General features: G+C 46.2%; 1 protein-coding gene across 2 annotated transcripts in view; it reads left to right on the top strand.

Annotated features, from left to right (window-relative positions):
• MTHFD1L (methylenetetrahydrofolate dehydrogenase (NADP+ dependent) 1 like) overlaps positions 1-13567 on the top strand; it is a 290546-nt gene that overhangs the window by 234026 nt on the left and 42953 nt on the right. The window contains exon 29 of one of the 2 annotated variants that reach the window (XR_009702808.1): positions 9838-9948. The exons of the other annotated variant lie outside the window; for it this stretch is intronic. The gene's annotated coding sequence lies outside the window, so the exon portion shown is untranslated. Of the gene's footprint in view, positions 1-9837; positions 9949-13567 lie in introns of those variants that run through there. 2 annotated transcript variants of the gene reach the window in all.

Raw genomic sequence — 13567 nt, 5'->3', positions numbered from 1 at the left:
GTAAGAGAAGCTCCTGCATCACAGGGGTTTGAAAAGTCAGAAATATACCCTGCAGATGCTCAGGGTCTGTTGTCTGCCTTTGATCACCAGCCCTCACCTGGCACTTGGCGAATGTGCCTCCCCAACTGGAAAGTTCCTCCCCAATAGGAGAGATTCAGGTTGAATTAAACCCAATTGGCAGTTAATGGGGGCATTTGGGCAAATTCAACTCCAGTAGCAATATTCTCTACTTTGCTCATCCACTAAATGGAGCTCCTACTGTCAAAATTATTCTTGCTCTGGGCGTGAAAGAAATGTGTACCAAGCACTACTAACCAACTAGTCACTCTTGATTGACAGTGACAGGCAGGTGATATCAAGGGCCCCCAAAAGAAATTTTAATCAAGTTTCCTTTAATCTTTGGGAAAATCTCACATGAAAAGGGCCCTCTGTGTTCCTTGCACTGCTCTCCCCACGATGCCCAGCCTCTCGTGCTGTATCCGTATTTATTTTGTCCCTAGTTGAGTGCCAAGATTGCTCTGGTTGGGACAAAACTTGAGAGTGGCTGTTGTCCAAGCCTAAGGCTGTTTCCAGCTGGCCCTAACCCTCCAGATGTTTCTCTACAACAGCTGGACAGAGATGAGGAGTGGCCTGCACACTGTGCTGCAGTTTCCAGGTGACCCTGACTGTCCGCTTCACGTGTTTGGGAACCTGCCATGCCCATCCCTAGTTAGAGATGCAGCCCTTGAACCACACCATCTATTGATAGTAATATTTATTGAGCACTTACTATGTGCCAGGCACAGTTATTCATCCCTGTTTTACTGATGCGGAAACTGAAGCACGGAGAGTGTAAGTAACTTGTCCAGAAGGTGAAGGACACAGACTTGACAGCCCTCAGGCAACAGAGGCGCCATGCTTATCTTTTTTGTTATGGCCATTTTGTTTAGCCAACAAGGAAAAAAATGTTTCACACTTGAAAGGGGTCTAAAGTGACTCAGTTACACCCTTTAATCTGGAAATTAAAGCTGGTGAAATTCCAATCAAGACAAAGGCTGCACAGAAAATCCTCCTTTAAAATGCAAATGTGTTTGAGAGAATGACTTTGGTTTTTTTTGTTTTTGTTTTTTGGGGGTTTTTTTTTGGCCGTGCTGTCAGGAATCTTAGTTCCCTGACCAGGGATAGAACCTGTGCCCCATGCAGTGGAAGCACAGAGTCCTAACCAGTGGTCCGCCAGGGAATTCCCAGTCATTCTCAAGAGAGAAATGACTTTGGATTGGAGAGGGAACTGGGTGAGGACAGGGACCTTCTTTATCTGTGTGCCCAGCACCCAGCAAGATACCAGTAGTGCATGCCCAGTAAGTGTTGAACAAATTTGGGGGAGTAATAAATGGTATTGTGTCCTTTGTTTTCTGAGCCAAACTTGTTGAGTGATTGTCTTGCCCTCCTACTAAACAAGTTAAGCCCTAACTGTAGTAAAGAACAAAATCTAGTCCCTGTCTTAAAGGAGCTTCCAGCCTCCTGGGAGGATAGACCAGTACAGACAATTATGGAAAGTAGGGCCACAGTTGGGTGTACAGAGCATCACACTATGGGAGCATGTGGTGGGTGCCCTAACCCAACCTTGAGGGGCAGGGTGGTGGTCAGGGAAAATTTCACAAGGACATAACACCTAAGCTGAGGGCTGAAAAGGGGGACTTAGCTGTGTGAAGATGGCAGAGAGCAGCCAGATCAAGGCCCTGGAGGTAAAAGAGCGAGGAAGGCACAGTGAGGAATTTCAAGTAGTACGGGGAGCCTGGCATCCGTGGGAGTGGGGAATGCTGGGGGTCCCAGGAAGAGAGTCTTTATGGGACGCCAGAGAGGTAAGGAGGGGCCAGATCACAGAGGGCTTGTATACATCCAGCTTGGCCAGGTCTCGCCTATTTCTTGGCATAATTATTAATAGTGTCCCCGCCGCTCACTAAAGTCACTCACTATTTGGGCAATTATACAGACATAATATAGACTAAGGATTTGGCCTTTATCCATCCAGTTGCATTGGAAATGAAGAGAAGAGGACATACTTGAGAAACATTAAGATGATAAAATAAATAGGATTGCAAGGGACTTCCCTGGTGGCACAGTGGTTAAGAATCCACCTGCCAATGCAGGGGACACGGGTTCGAGCTCTGGTCCGGGAAGATCCCACGTGCCACGGAGCAACTAAGCCTGTGTGCCACAACTACTGAGCCTGCGTGCCACAACTACTGAAGCCCACACACCTAGAGCCCATGCTCCGCAACAAGAGAAGCCACCGCAATGAGAAGCCTGTGCACCGCAACTAAGAGTAGCCCCCGCTCGCCACAACTAGAGAAAGCCCACGCACAGCAACGAAGACCCAATGCAGCCAAAAATAAATAAATTAAATAAATAAAATTTTTTAAAAATAGGATTGCGATTAGACCTGGGGGGAGAGGGAGAGCGAAGAGTCCAGCTGTGCCCATGTGTAGCTGACCACCTGCTGTCAGTGGGTCTCCATCACAAATCACTTGGGTTTTGTTTTTTTTGTGTTTTTTGTTTTTATAAATTTATTTATTTATTTATTTATTTATTTTTTGGCTGTGTTGGGTCTTCGTTTCTGTGCGAGGGCTCTCTCCAGTTGCGGCAAGCGGGGGCCACTCGTCATCGCGGTGCGCGGGCCTCTCACTGTCGCGGCCTTTCCCTTTGCGGAGCACAGGCTCCAGACGCGCAGGCTCAGTAGTTGTGGCTCACGGGCCTAGTTGCTCCGCGGCATGTGGGATCTTCCCAGACCAGGGCTCGAACCCGTGTCCCCTGCATTGGCAGGCGGATTCCTAACCACTGCGCCACCAGGGAAGCCCTGTTTTGTTTTAACAAATGCAGATTCACATTAACCTAGAGCCCCACGATCAGAGTCTCCGGGTGAGAAGCCAGGAAACTTTAGGGTTAACAAGCTGCCCAGGTAGTTTTCCTGCAGATGAAGGATGGAAACCACAGGAGCCTTGAGTGAGGTGGCGGGGGCGGAGGTGGGGGGGTGGCGGGGAGCGGGGAGGACAGCAGGTCTGCTCTGGGGCGGAACTGCCTTGGGTATCCGGGCAGAAGTGGACCTCAGCGCCGGGGGGCTTGGAGAGAACGTAAACTAAGAGCAATAAAGAGCTAAATACCACCTGCACAGAGGCACCTCGGCTGCCCTCACACTGAGTGACGTGTGCTGAGCAGAGGAAAGGACAACAGGAAGAAGGAAAGCAACAAGAGCCAGACCTCTGCAGGGAGCAGAGGGGCAGGAAGGGAAATTGCAGGGGTGTCACCCCCACGCAGGATGTTCCCTTGCATTCCTTTCGGTCCCGGGCCTCCTGCATCCTGTACAGGTCAGGGCTGGACACCTTGCCCCCGCTGCCCTCTGCCCCCGAGAGCCTGAGAGGGAGCTGCAAATAGAGCCCATGCCTCTGGGTTCCTAAAGGCTCATTTTGAGGGGGAAAGAAAAGAGTTTAGAAAAAGAAAAAAAGAAAAGCCCAACTTAGAATGACAGGCAGGCCTCGGAAACCTTGCGGGTTCAGTTCCAGACCACTGCAATAAAGCTAATATCACAGTAAAGGGAGTCACACGAAGTTTTTAGTCTCCTGGTGCATAGAAAAGTGATGTTTATACTGTACTGTCATCTATTTAAGTGTGCGATAGCATCATCTCTAAAAAAACAATGTACATGCCTTCACTGAAAAATACTTTATTGCTGAAAAATGCTAACCATCATCTGAGCCTTCAGCGAGCCTTAGCAGTGACATCAAAGATCCCGGATAACAGATCACTACTGTAACACATACAATAATTATGAAAAAGGTTGAAATATTGCGAGAATTGCCAACACGTGACACAGATAAAAAAGAGCAAATGCTCTTGGAAAAATGGCACCAATAGACTTGCCCGATGCAGGGTTGCCACAGACCTTCAATTTGTACAAAATGCAATAAAGCAAAGCACAGTAAAATGAGGTCCATGTGTGTCGTCGACACACACAGGACAGGCAAGGCCAGGTAAGCCAGCCTGACAGGGAGTCAGCAGCCTGGGAACAGCTCCTGCAGGTGGAGCTGAACACTTGCCTCCCTTTTAGGAAAGGGCTGGCTGTCTCCGCAGCGGTCAGCTCCAGGAAGGCAGCTGCTGGCAGGCTTCTTCTCTGTACACCAGTGCTTGGACTCAGATCATGTTGGGCTGAAGCCTGTCGATGCTTTCATTCCTTTTGGCTTCCCCCCTCACATAACATAATCGCCTCCTGTAATTGCTGATGGCCTCCATCCTCAGGACCTTCTCCAAAATGTCTACATTCCTTCTCAAATGCAGAGCCCAAACGGCCACGAGTGGCCAGTCCACTCCAGGCTCCTCATCCTTATTTGCCAGACTTTTAATACTATCTTAGCACACTGCTTGGGTTCAGTTGATGGCTCCCGGGGAGCAGCCTGTCTTTCTCAGCAATCGAGGAACTGAAAACATTCTGCCCCGTTTCTTATCTGGCTGGTTTATGCTTCTCACTTAATTGAACTGGTGCATGTCAGATAGTATTCCAGAATTTCCCCAGCTGTGTTTCTCAGAGCAGTTGTACTATCATATGTTCCTAGCTCAGTGATCAAATAAGGTGGGAGGGAAATTATATCCCCCTCTGTTCCTTGGAGATTTGCAGTGGCATGAGCACGCAGAAGGCCCTGAGAAGTCCTGCAGTTGTCTAATTTAGCATCTTCTGCTTACTAGCTTACGCCTCACACTCTAACTGCCAGCATCAATTTCTGACCTCCCAGGAGTAAGGGCTGTCCTGGTGCTGGATGGACCCCTTCCCAGGCCCGTCCCCCTAAAGCCTCCACGTGGCAAAATAACACTCCCCCTGACACCCCCATGCGGCTGATGACAAGTTTCAGGCTTTCTTCTTCCCCAAATGAAAAGTCTTTCATTGCTTATTATTAGTATTATTCTCACAAATACTTTTCAGTATTGTTGTAAATTACATATTCATTACAGACAACATAGAGAAGCAAAAGAACCTAAAACACCCACTTTCTCAAGGAAAACCACTGTTGACATTCCCTTCCAGATTTTTCTGTGTATATATATACATAATACATGCATTTATGTATTTTTTAAATGAGATCACACCATAATGTATTTTTTTTTATAAATTTATTTATTTTATTTACCTATTTTTGGCTGTGTTGGGTCTTCGTTGTTGTGCACGGGCTTTCTCTAGTTGCGGCAAGCGGGGGCTACTCTTCGTTGCGGTGCGCAGGCTTCTCTTGTTGCGGAGCTCGGGCTCTAGGTGCGCAGGCTTCAGTAGTTGTGGCTCTCGGGCTCAGTAGTTGTGGCTCGCAGGTTCCAGACCGCGGGCTCAGTAGTTGTGGTGCACGGGCTTAGTTGCTCTGCGGTATGTGGGATCGTCCCGGACCAGGGCTCGAACCCATGTCCTCTGCATTGGCAGGCGGATTCTTAACCACTGTGCAACCAGGGAAGCCCCATAATGTATTTTTATACAAGAAAATTGGTAACATCTTTCCACATCAATAGTTACATTTCTGTAATGTTATTTTAATAGTTATGTAGGATTCTTTTGTATGGCTGCACCATAATTTATTTAATTGATCCCCTCCAAGGCATTCAGATTGTTTCCAACTTTCCTTTATTCCAAACAGCACTGGGGTGAATATATTTAGCATTAAATCCTTGCATGTTTTCTTAGTTATTTCCTCAGGATAGACTCCCAGCAGTAGAATCATAGTGTTCCTTTTAACATGGGGCTGAAATCACTGGTGTACACCAAGAAGGGGTAGGTCTAAGGATTAGTAATGCGAGGAGTCAACACTCCCCTCCCTCAGGTATACGCAGATGCCTCGTGATGATTCTAACTAGTTTCCTGTGACTGCTGCAACAGATTACCACAAACTTGGAGGCTTGAAACAACAGAAATTTATCCTCTCAATCCTGGAAGCCAGAAGTCCAAAATCAAGGGGTCAGCAGGGCCAGGCTCCCTCTGAAGGCTCCAGGGGAGAATCTGTTCCTTGTCTCTTCCAGCTTCTGGGGGTCAGGCATCCCTTGGCTTGTGGCTGCATCACTCCTATCTCTGCCTCCATCTTCATGTGGCTTTCTCCTCCTTTCTCTGTGTCTGTGTCTCTGCTGTCTCTTATAAGGACAGTTGTCATTGGATTTAGAGCCCACCCAGATAATCCAGGATGATCTCAGCTCCAGATTCTTAATTGCATCTGATAAGATGCTTTTTTCCAAATAAGTTCACATCACAGGTTCCAGGGGTGAAGGCAAGGGCATGTCTTTTTGGGGGGGTCACCATTCAACCCACTGCAATGTTCTTCCAGACCATAAAGAGTGGTTTTTCAAATTGCTACACGTCCACACACACACACACACACACACATTAGCAGTGGACTCTCTATTTTCTCTTACACTGTTAGTGGGAATGTAAGTTGGTGCAGCCACTGTGGAAAACAGTATGGAGATTCCACAGAAAACTAAAAATAGAGTTACCATATGATCCAGCAATCCCAATCCTGGGCATATATCCAGAGAAAACTCTAATTCAAAAAGATACATGCACCCCTATGTTCATAGCAGCACTATTCACAATTCTCAAGACATGGAAACAACCTAAATGTCCATCGACAGATGAATGGATAAAGAAGATGTGGTACATGTATACAATGGAATATGACTCAGCCATAAAAAAAAGAACGAAATAATGCCATTTGCAGCAACATGGATGCAACTAGAGATTATCATACTAAGTGAAGTAAGTCAGAAAGAGAAAGACAAATACCACATGATATTAGAATGTATATATATGTATAACTAAATCACTTTGCTGTACAGCAGAAATTAACACAACATTGTAAATCAACTATACGCCAATAAAAAAATATTGATTAAAAAAATGCAATATTATGTGGAACTCCAATATGTAAAGAAATGAAGTCGAGCTGTGTGGCTGAGGCGGGGTGCAGGGAGATGAGCATGCAGCGGCACACACTGGGTCCAGGGCACAGTGGCTTGTAGGGACTTAAGAACGCAAGCTCTTGCTGGCTCTTTAAGGAGGGAGGACCAAGTCGTACTTGCTTTTCTGGGGGAGAACTTCTTCATACCCTCCCTCTCTGGATCTGGGTCTCAGCCTACTCAGGCCTTGTCTTGCTTCCCCCCAAGGAGAATCAGGCACCCAGAGAAGCCCTGCACATGATCAGCTGCTCTTGTGTGAGAATCACATGGAGGTCCTGATTTACAGTTTTTTGAAAAGCAAATCATTCACTATCTCAGCAAATGTCCTCAAAGGACATTCCTGAGTTTCAGTGGGAGGAAAAATGAGTTGCCTTATGAGCTCTTTCAGCATGTTTCTGAACTGTTGAATGTTACAATATGCTGCAAATGTTATAACCTTATCTATAAACTGGGCTTGAGTGTCAAACACAGGCTGTCCCTGAACTCACAAATGGTCATGTTCCAGAAGTTCATTTGCAGGTGAGTTATTTGCAACTCAGAGTCCCTTTTTCCATATATTCTGGCTAGAGCTCCCAAAGCTTATTGATTCCTACTGTAAGCAAAGGCAGAGTTCTGGTAGCTCCCTGACCTTGACCCCAGACCTCAGAGACCTCGCAAACTCTGAGTCCTGGGTTCTACTGGGCCTGAAATCAGGACTGGAAGGAGAGGGAGAAAACTGGCATAGGTTTCTCCCAGGGGTTCAGCAGCCATGGACCATGCTGGGGGAGGCACCAAGGACCAGAGCATCTGGGAATGAGACTGTCACCGTGGGGTGGCTGTGGGTGGTCCACAGATATCCGAATGTCCGGACATAAGCCTGTAAGGCAGGTCTACCTATGCTATTGCTATCTGACTAGTAGGGATTCAGAGGCTATGAATGGTCATGGATATTGCATGGATTTGGCCGTGATGTATAACCATAAAGACTCTGTTTAAATACTGCCAATGACAGACAGACAATCCATTCTATTTCCAGGTTGCCCCAGTCATGAGCGACCTCTTTCCTTAATATGATCCAAAATCTGCCTCTAGACTTTCACCTATTGATTCCAGTTTTGCCTTAGGAAACTACATAGAATAAATCCAATCACTCCTTTTTTTTTTTTTTTAAAGAAACACTGTTTTTTTTTTTTTTTTTTTAATTAAATTAAATTTATTTATTTATTTATTTTTGGCTGTGCCGGGTCTTCATCTCTGTGCGAGGGCCTTCTCTAGTTGCGGCGAGCGGGGGCCACTCTTCATCGCGGTGCGCGGGCCTCTCACCGTCGCGGCCTCTCTTGTTGCGGAGCACAGGCTCCAGACGCGCAGGCTCAGCAGTTGTGGCTCACGGGCCCAGTCGCCCCGTGGCATGTGGGATCTTCCCGGACCAGGGCTCGAACCCGTGTCCCCTGCATTGACAGGCGGACTCCCAACCGCTGCGCCACCAGGGAAGTCCCTAAAGAAACACTGTTTTAAATTTTCTCTCTTTTTTTCAGACTTTTTTAAAGTAAATTTATTTATTTATTTATTTATTTATTTATGGCTGCATTGGGTCTTCGTTGCTGTGCACAGGCTTTCTCTAGTTGCGGCGAGCAGGGGCTACTCTTCATTGCGGTGCGCGGGCTTCTTCTCATTGCAGTGGCTTCTCTTGTTGCGGAGCACGGGCTCTAGGTGCGCGGGCTTCAGTAGTTGTGGCACACAGGCTGTAGAGCGCAGGCTCAGTAGTTGTGGTGCACGGGCTTAGTTGCTCTGCGGCATGTGGGATCTTCCCGGACCAGGGCTCGAACCCACGTCCCCTGCATGGGCAGGCTGTAAAACCAATCACTCTTGACAAAATCCTTTTACATATATTAAGCCGTGCAGGTCAGCCTCCAAATATTTTCTTAAGGCTAAATTCTCCAGATCTTCACATAACATGGTTTTAGGCCCCTCAGCATCATAGCCATAGAACTCTGTACCTGGTCGTTGGTATGGGCCCATCTTAAGAACAGGCTTTCAAAGGGAATTCCCTTGTGGTCCAGTGGTTAGGACTCCATGCTCTCACTGCTGAGGGCCCGGGTTCAATCCCTGGTCAGGGAACTAAGATCCCACAAGCTGCACAGTGCGGCCACAAAAAAAAAAAAAAGAAAGAAAGAATAGGCTTTCATAACCAAAAGCACACAATACAGGTGTGGACTGACAGGTACAGGAGTCAATGAGTTCGTTTACCTCCTAAGATCTGAGTATTACACATCTATTGGAACCCAAAATTGTGTTGAGATTTCTGTTTTGTTCTGGTTGGCTTGGGTTTTGTTTGCTTATTTGTTTTGCAGAGGGGCATAGAGCTTAGTGGCCAAGCTAGACTGTTGACTCAGATCAAGTTTGCAGCCAGCTGAAATCTCTGAGCTTTTTCATAACAATTCCTCTTAACGCACATTTCCCACTCGTTACTGCACTGTTTCCTTCTGAACATCCTGCATATTGATTCCTATTAAATTTCCTCTTACTGCTCTCATTTCTTCAATGCAGCACATTTCGACCCTTGCAAATTTTGATCTGTCATTCCTGCATTAACCATCCATCCTAACTCTGGGTCATCTGTCTTCCAGCAGGAAAAGAGAAAGGGGAAAGACAACCAATATTTATAATATTTATCAAGACTCTACTAAGCTGGACTAGACAGTTATTTCTTTTTCACTGATGTCAACACACACATAGAAAAGCACACAAACATAAATATACAGTTCAATGAATTATCACAAAGCTAATGCCTGTGTAACCACCCATGTCAAGAAAGAGAACATTAGGCTGGGAATGTTTTAATAAACATTTTTCTCCTTAAATCCTCAGACCTATTTGGTAATTATTATTAAACCTGGTTTACAGATGATAAAACAGACTCAGAAAGGTGAAGCAGCATGCCAGCATCCCACAGCTGGGAAGTAATGAAGCACAGAGTGACTCCCCGTCCTTGGTCTTCCCACTGCTGGTGCCAGACTTGAGGAATGAGAGATGTGGCCATCTACCCAGATGAGGCGAGTAGAAGGGCATCTTGAGCGGGAGAAACCAGGAGAGCAAAGGCAAGCAGGCAGGAGGTATGCCCTGGGGTCAGGTAGTTTAACATTCCTGGAGCACAGGATCCTGGTGGGAGAATAGTGGCTGGAAATGAGGCCATATTGGTTGATAGGCTCACAAATCTGGATGTTATTCTGTATCAGTGGAAAAGCCACTGAAGCTTTTTTTTTTTTTTTTTAATTTATTTATAGCTGTGTTGGGTCTTCGCCTCTGCGCGAGGGCTTTCTCTAGTTGCGGCAAGCGGGGGGCCACTCTTCATCGCGGTGCGCGGGCCTCTCACTATCGCGGCCTCTCTCGTTGCCGAGCACAGGCTCCAGACGCGCAGGCTCAGTAGTTGTGGCTCACGGGCCTAGTTGCTCCGCGGCATGTGGGATCTTCCCAGACCAGGGCTCGAACCCGTGTCCCCTGCATTGGCAGGCAGATTCTCAACCACTGCGCCACCAGGGAAGCCCGCCACTGAAGCTTTTGAGAACGCTGCTTTAGGATAAAATAATTCATTGTATAGAACCTTGTCCTACCAGGATAGCTCTATCAGGTTGGCAGGCTGTACTGCTTAATTGGGGTTTCTGGAAGTCTTGGAAAATTGAGGTTCTAATTTCAGGGGATCAGATATTTAAGGGTAAAAGAGAACAGAAGGAAATGGCAGGACAAACCCTTAGGAGGCTGGCCCAAGAGGCTGCCTAAGGGGCTAGAAAATGTTGACTACGAGGTCTTTGCCTCCTGCCAGGAAGAACATAGCTGTGGCAAAATGGGCTAGAAGAGTCCCATAGTGACCTGGGGAGGCTGACCATTTCTCTATAGACTAGTGTGAAGATTAGTCATTTTCTGTGCAGGTTAGGGAACTGATTTTAAAAAAGAAAGAAATAAACAGGCATTTCTTTGAACATACCAAAAATTGGGACCAGTGATAACAATCATTTCATGTGGGTTTTTTTTTTTTTTAACAGTTTCACAAATTGTGGAAATAAATGAACACCAACCAAATGAGAAAAGCAAAGGTTATTTATTAAGAGCTTGCTATGGCACAGGAGCCGGCCACCGTCACTTGCATTCGGCAGAGACTCAAAGGCAGGCAGAGGAGTGGGAAGGTTTCAGGTGTGCCCTGGTGGAGGCCGTGGTACCAAGGAAGTTGTAGGTGGCTAACTAGAAGCAGGGCGTGCATGTGGTCGGCTAGGAGTACATATTTGGCTCTCTGCGGTTGGTCCTAAGCTGGAAGTGGGATAAAAATGAAGCAAGCTGTCAATTATTAGTTAAGTCCTGGCCATTTGGGGCCTATTGTTACAGAAGTTATTGTTTAGCTCCCTGAATTGTCACTAGAGATAGCAGTTTGGTTTCCTACAAGTCTGACTTATAGCAGGGTGGCTTCCTGGTCTATTTATTGCAGACAAGGGGTTGGTTTCCTTAGCAGGTTGCTACAGGTGGTGGGTCAGAGTTCTCGTTTTAGACTCTAGTCTGGCCTCTGTCCATTTGTCTCTTGAAATGAACTAGGTGAAGAAATGAACTGTGAAAAATGAGAGTGGGCAAAGCAATAAAGGCAGAAGAACAGGACAGGGGGAGAACTGCAAGATGAGAGATGGGAACCGTCTTAGAGAAGTGAGATCATAGCTTTTTATTTTATTTTTTGTTTTTTGTTTTCGGCAATGCCGTGCAGCTTGTGGAATCTTAGTTCCTTGAACAGGGATCGAACCCGGGCCCCCTGCAGAGGAAGCATGGAGTCCTAAGCACTGGATCACCAGGGAAGTCCCAAGATCACAGCTTTTTAAAAGAAAAGCCAATCATCCATTGTGACCAGAGCACAGGAAAGGAGGTGAGGAGAGGTGATAGTGATGGAGAGACGGTTGGGTCACCAAAGACCTTGAATACAAGACCACGGAGTTAGGAATTGATGCCCAAGACAGTGGAGGACCGCCCAGAGCTTTCAAACAGGCCTGGAGGAGGTTCTGAAGTGTGATTCCAAAACATACGTCTGGAAGTAAATCTAAAACACCAGTCTAGCCGTGTTATTCCCCTGCTTACGCCGTCTGGAATGTCCTCTCCCTCTTCCCTCTCTGTCTGATAATCTCGTCTTTATCCTAAATTCAGCATCACTTCCTCTGGGAAGCTTTCCGAGACCTTCTAAGGTTGAGTTAAGCAGTCCCACTTTGGGGTCCTCAGGGTACTTCCTATTCTCCTGGTTAGAGCACCTATCTCATGAACAGAATGTGGTTTCCTGGATTATCTCCCTCAGTGAAGAGTTGTCCTGAGAGGAAGGGTATGTTTGATTCATCTTTGAACTTCCACTGATTGGCAAAGTGTCTGGGAAAAGCAGGCATTCTAATGCATGTGTTGCCATGGTTGACTGGGTTGGAGGATGGATCTGGATGTCGATGTGGGGCTAGAGGCAGTGGGGCCTGAACTAGGGTAGCAGCAGTGGGAATGGAGGTATTTAGGACATTGACTCCTAAATCCTGGTAGTCCCCTGATCACATGGGAAAGGTACTTTAAGTGCAGATCTTCAGAATACTTCTAGATCTACTGACTCAGAACCTCCAGAAATAGGACCTCAAATCTGAATTCATTTAAAGTTCCCTCGGGGGATTCCGACACGCAGCCAAGTTTGAGAACAACTGACACAGGCAGTACCGTGGATCAAATTCTGGTGACTCACAGAAGGCAGGGACAAGGGGAAAGAGTTGTCTCGGCCCTGGACTTGATCCACAAGGAAGACTGTAATGCCACGTGAGGAAGGGAGTCCTGGAGAAGGCAGAGGGTTACGTTGCTTTTGCACAAGTTGGGTGTGAGGTGCCCACTTGGATTCAGATGCAGATGTCCCTTCAGCAGCTGGGATTCAGGCGTGGCACTCACTAGAGCCATCTGTCACTTATGACCTTGAGAATTTGACTTTGGTAGGAAAAAGATCATGCTCCCATAATCGTTGGTCTCTGTAGTTTAGCAGAGGTGGGTAAAACTTGCTTTTACCTTTTAGCCAAACAATCAGTACTGATAATCTAGAAGGAGGTGAGTACATTGAATGTGCTCCTTATATTCCTGGAGTGAATTAGCAGTTGCAGAGTTGCTTATTTCTGACAGTTAAATGCTTTAAACAAAATTAAAGGAAAGATATCTTTGCTAAAATATGGACTCCAAAAATGATCACTTTTAAACTCTAGTGAATGTTACTAATTGACTTGAAAGACTGTTTTTACAAATAAATCCTGGATCCATAAATAGATATTAAGACTCCACCCCCTACCACAAAAGGACAAAAATCATGTATACAAAGACATGTGACCTAATCAATTTTCAAATTAATCTGAAATTACTATTTGAATTCAGATATTGTAAATGTCATGGGTCATTGCCCTGGGGCACAGATAGAAACCTGATCTACTAAATGACATGAAATAGAGAACAGAGTAATTTCTCTGGTGAATGTGAACCAGCATTGGAACCCATCTGGATAATTTACATGAAAATTGGATTCTCCTCTCCTGAATTATCTTTTTATAGTGGACGCCTGTCATATTGTCTGTTCGGTTCCGTTCTCCACTTGTCCACATCT

Source organism: Eubalaena glacialis, chromosome 12 (genome assembly GCF_028564815.1).
Source record: "Eubalaena glacialis isolate mEubGla1 chromosome 12, mEubGla1.1.hap2.+ XY, whole genome shotgun sequence".
Taxonomy (NCBI): Eukaryota; Metazoa; Chordata; class Mammalia; order Artiodactyla; family Balaenidae; genus Eubalaena; species Eubalaena glacialis.
The sequence above is the reverse complement of the archived record's forward strand: the minus strand, read 5'-3'. Positions and strand labels throughout refer to the sequence as shown.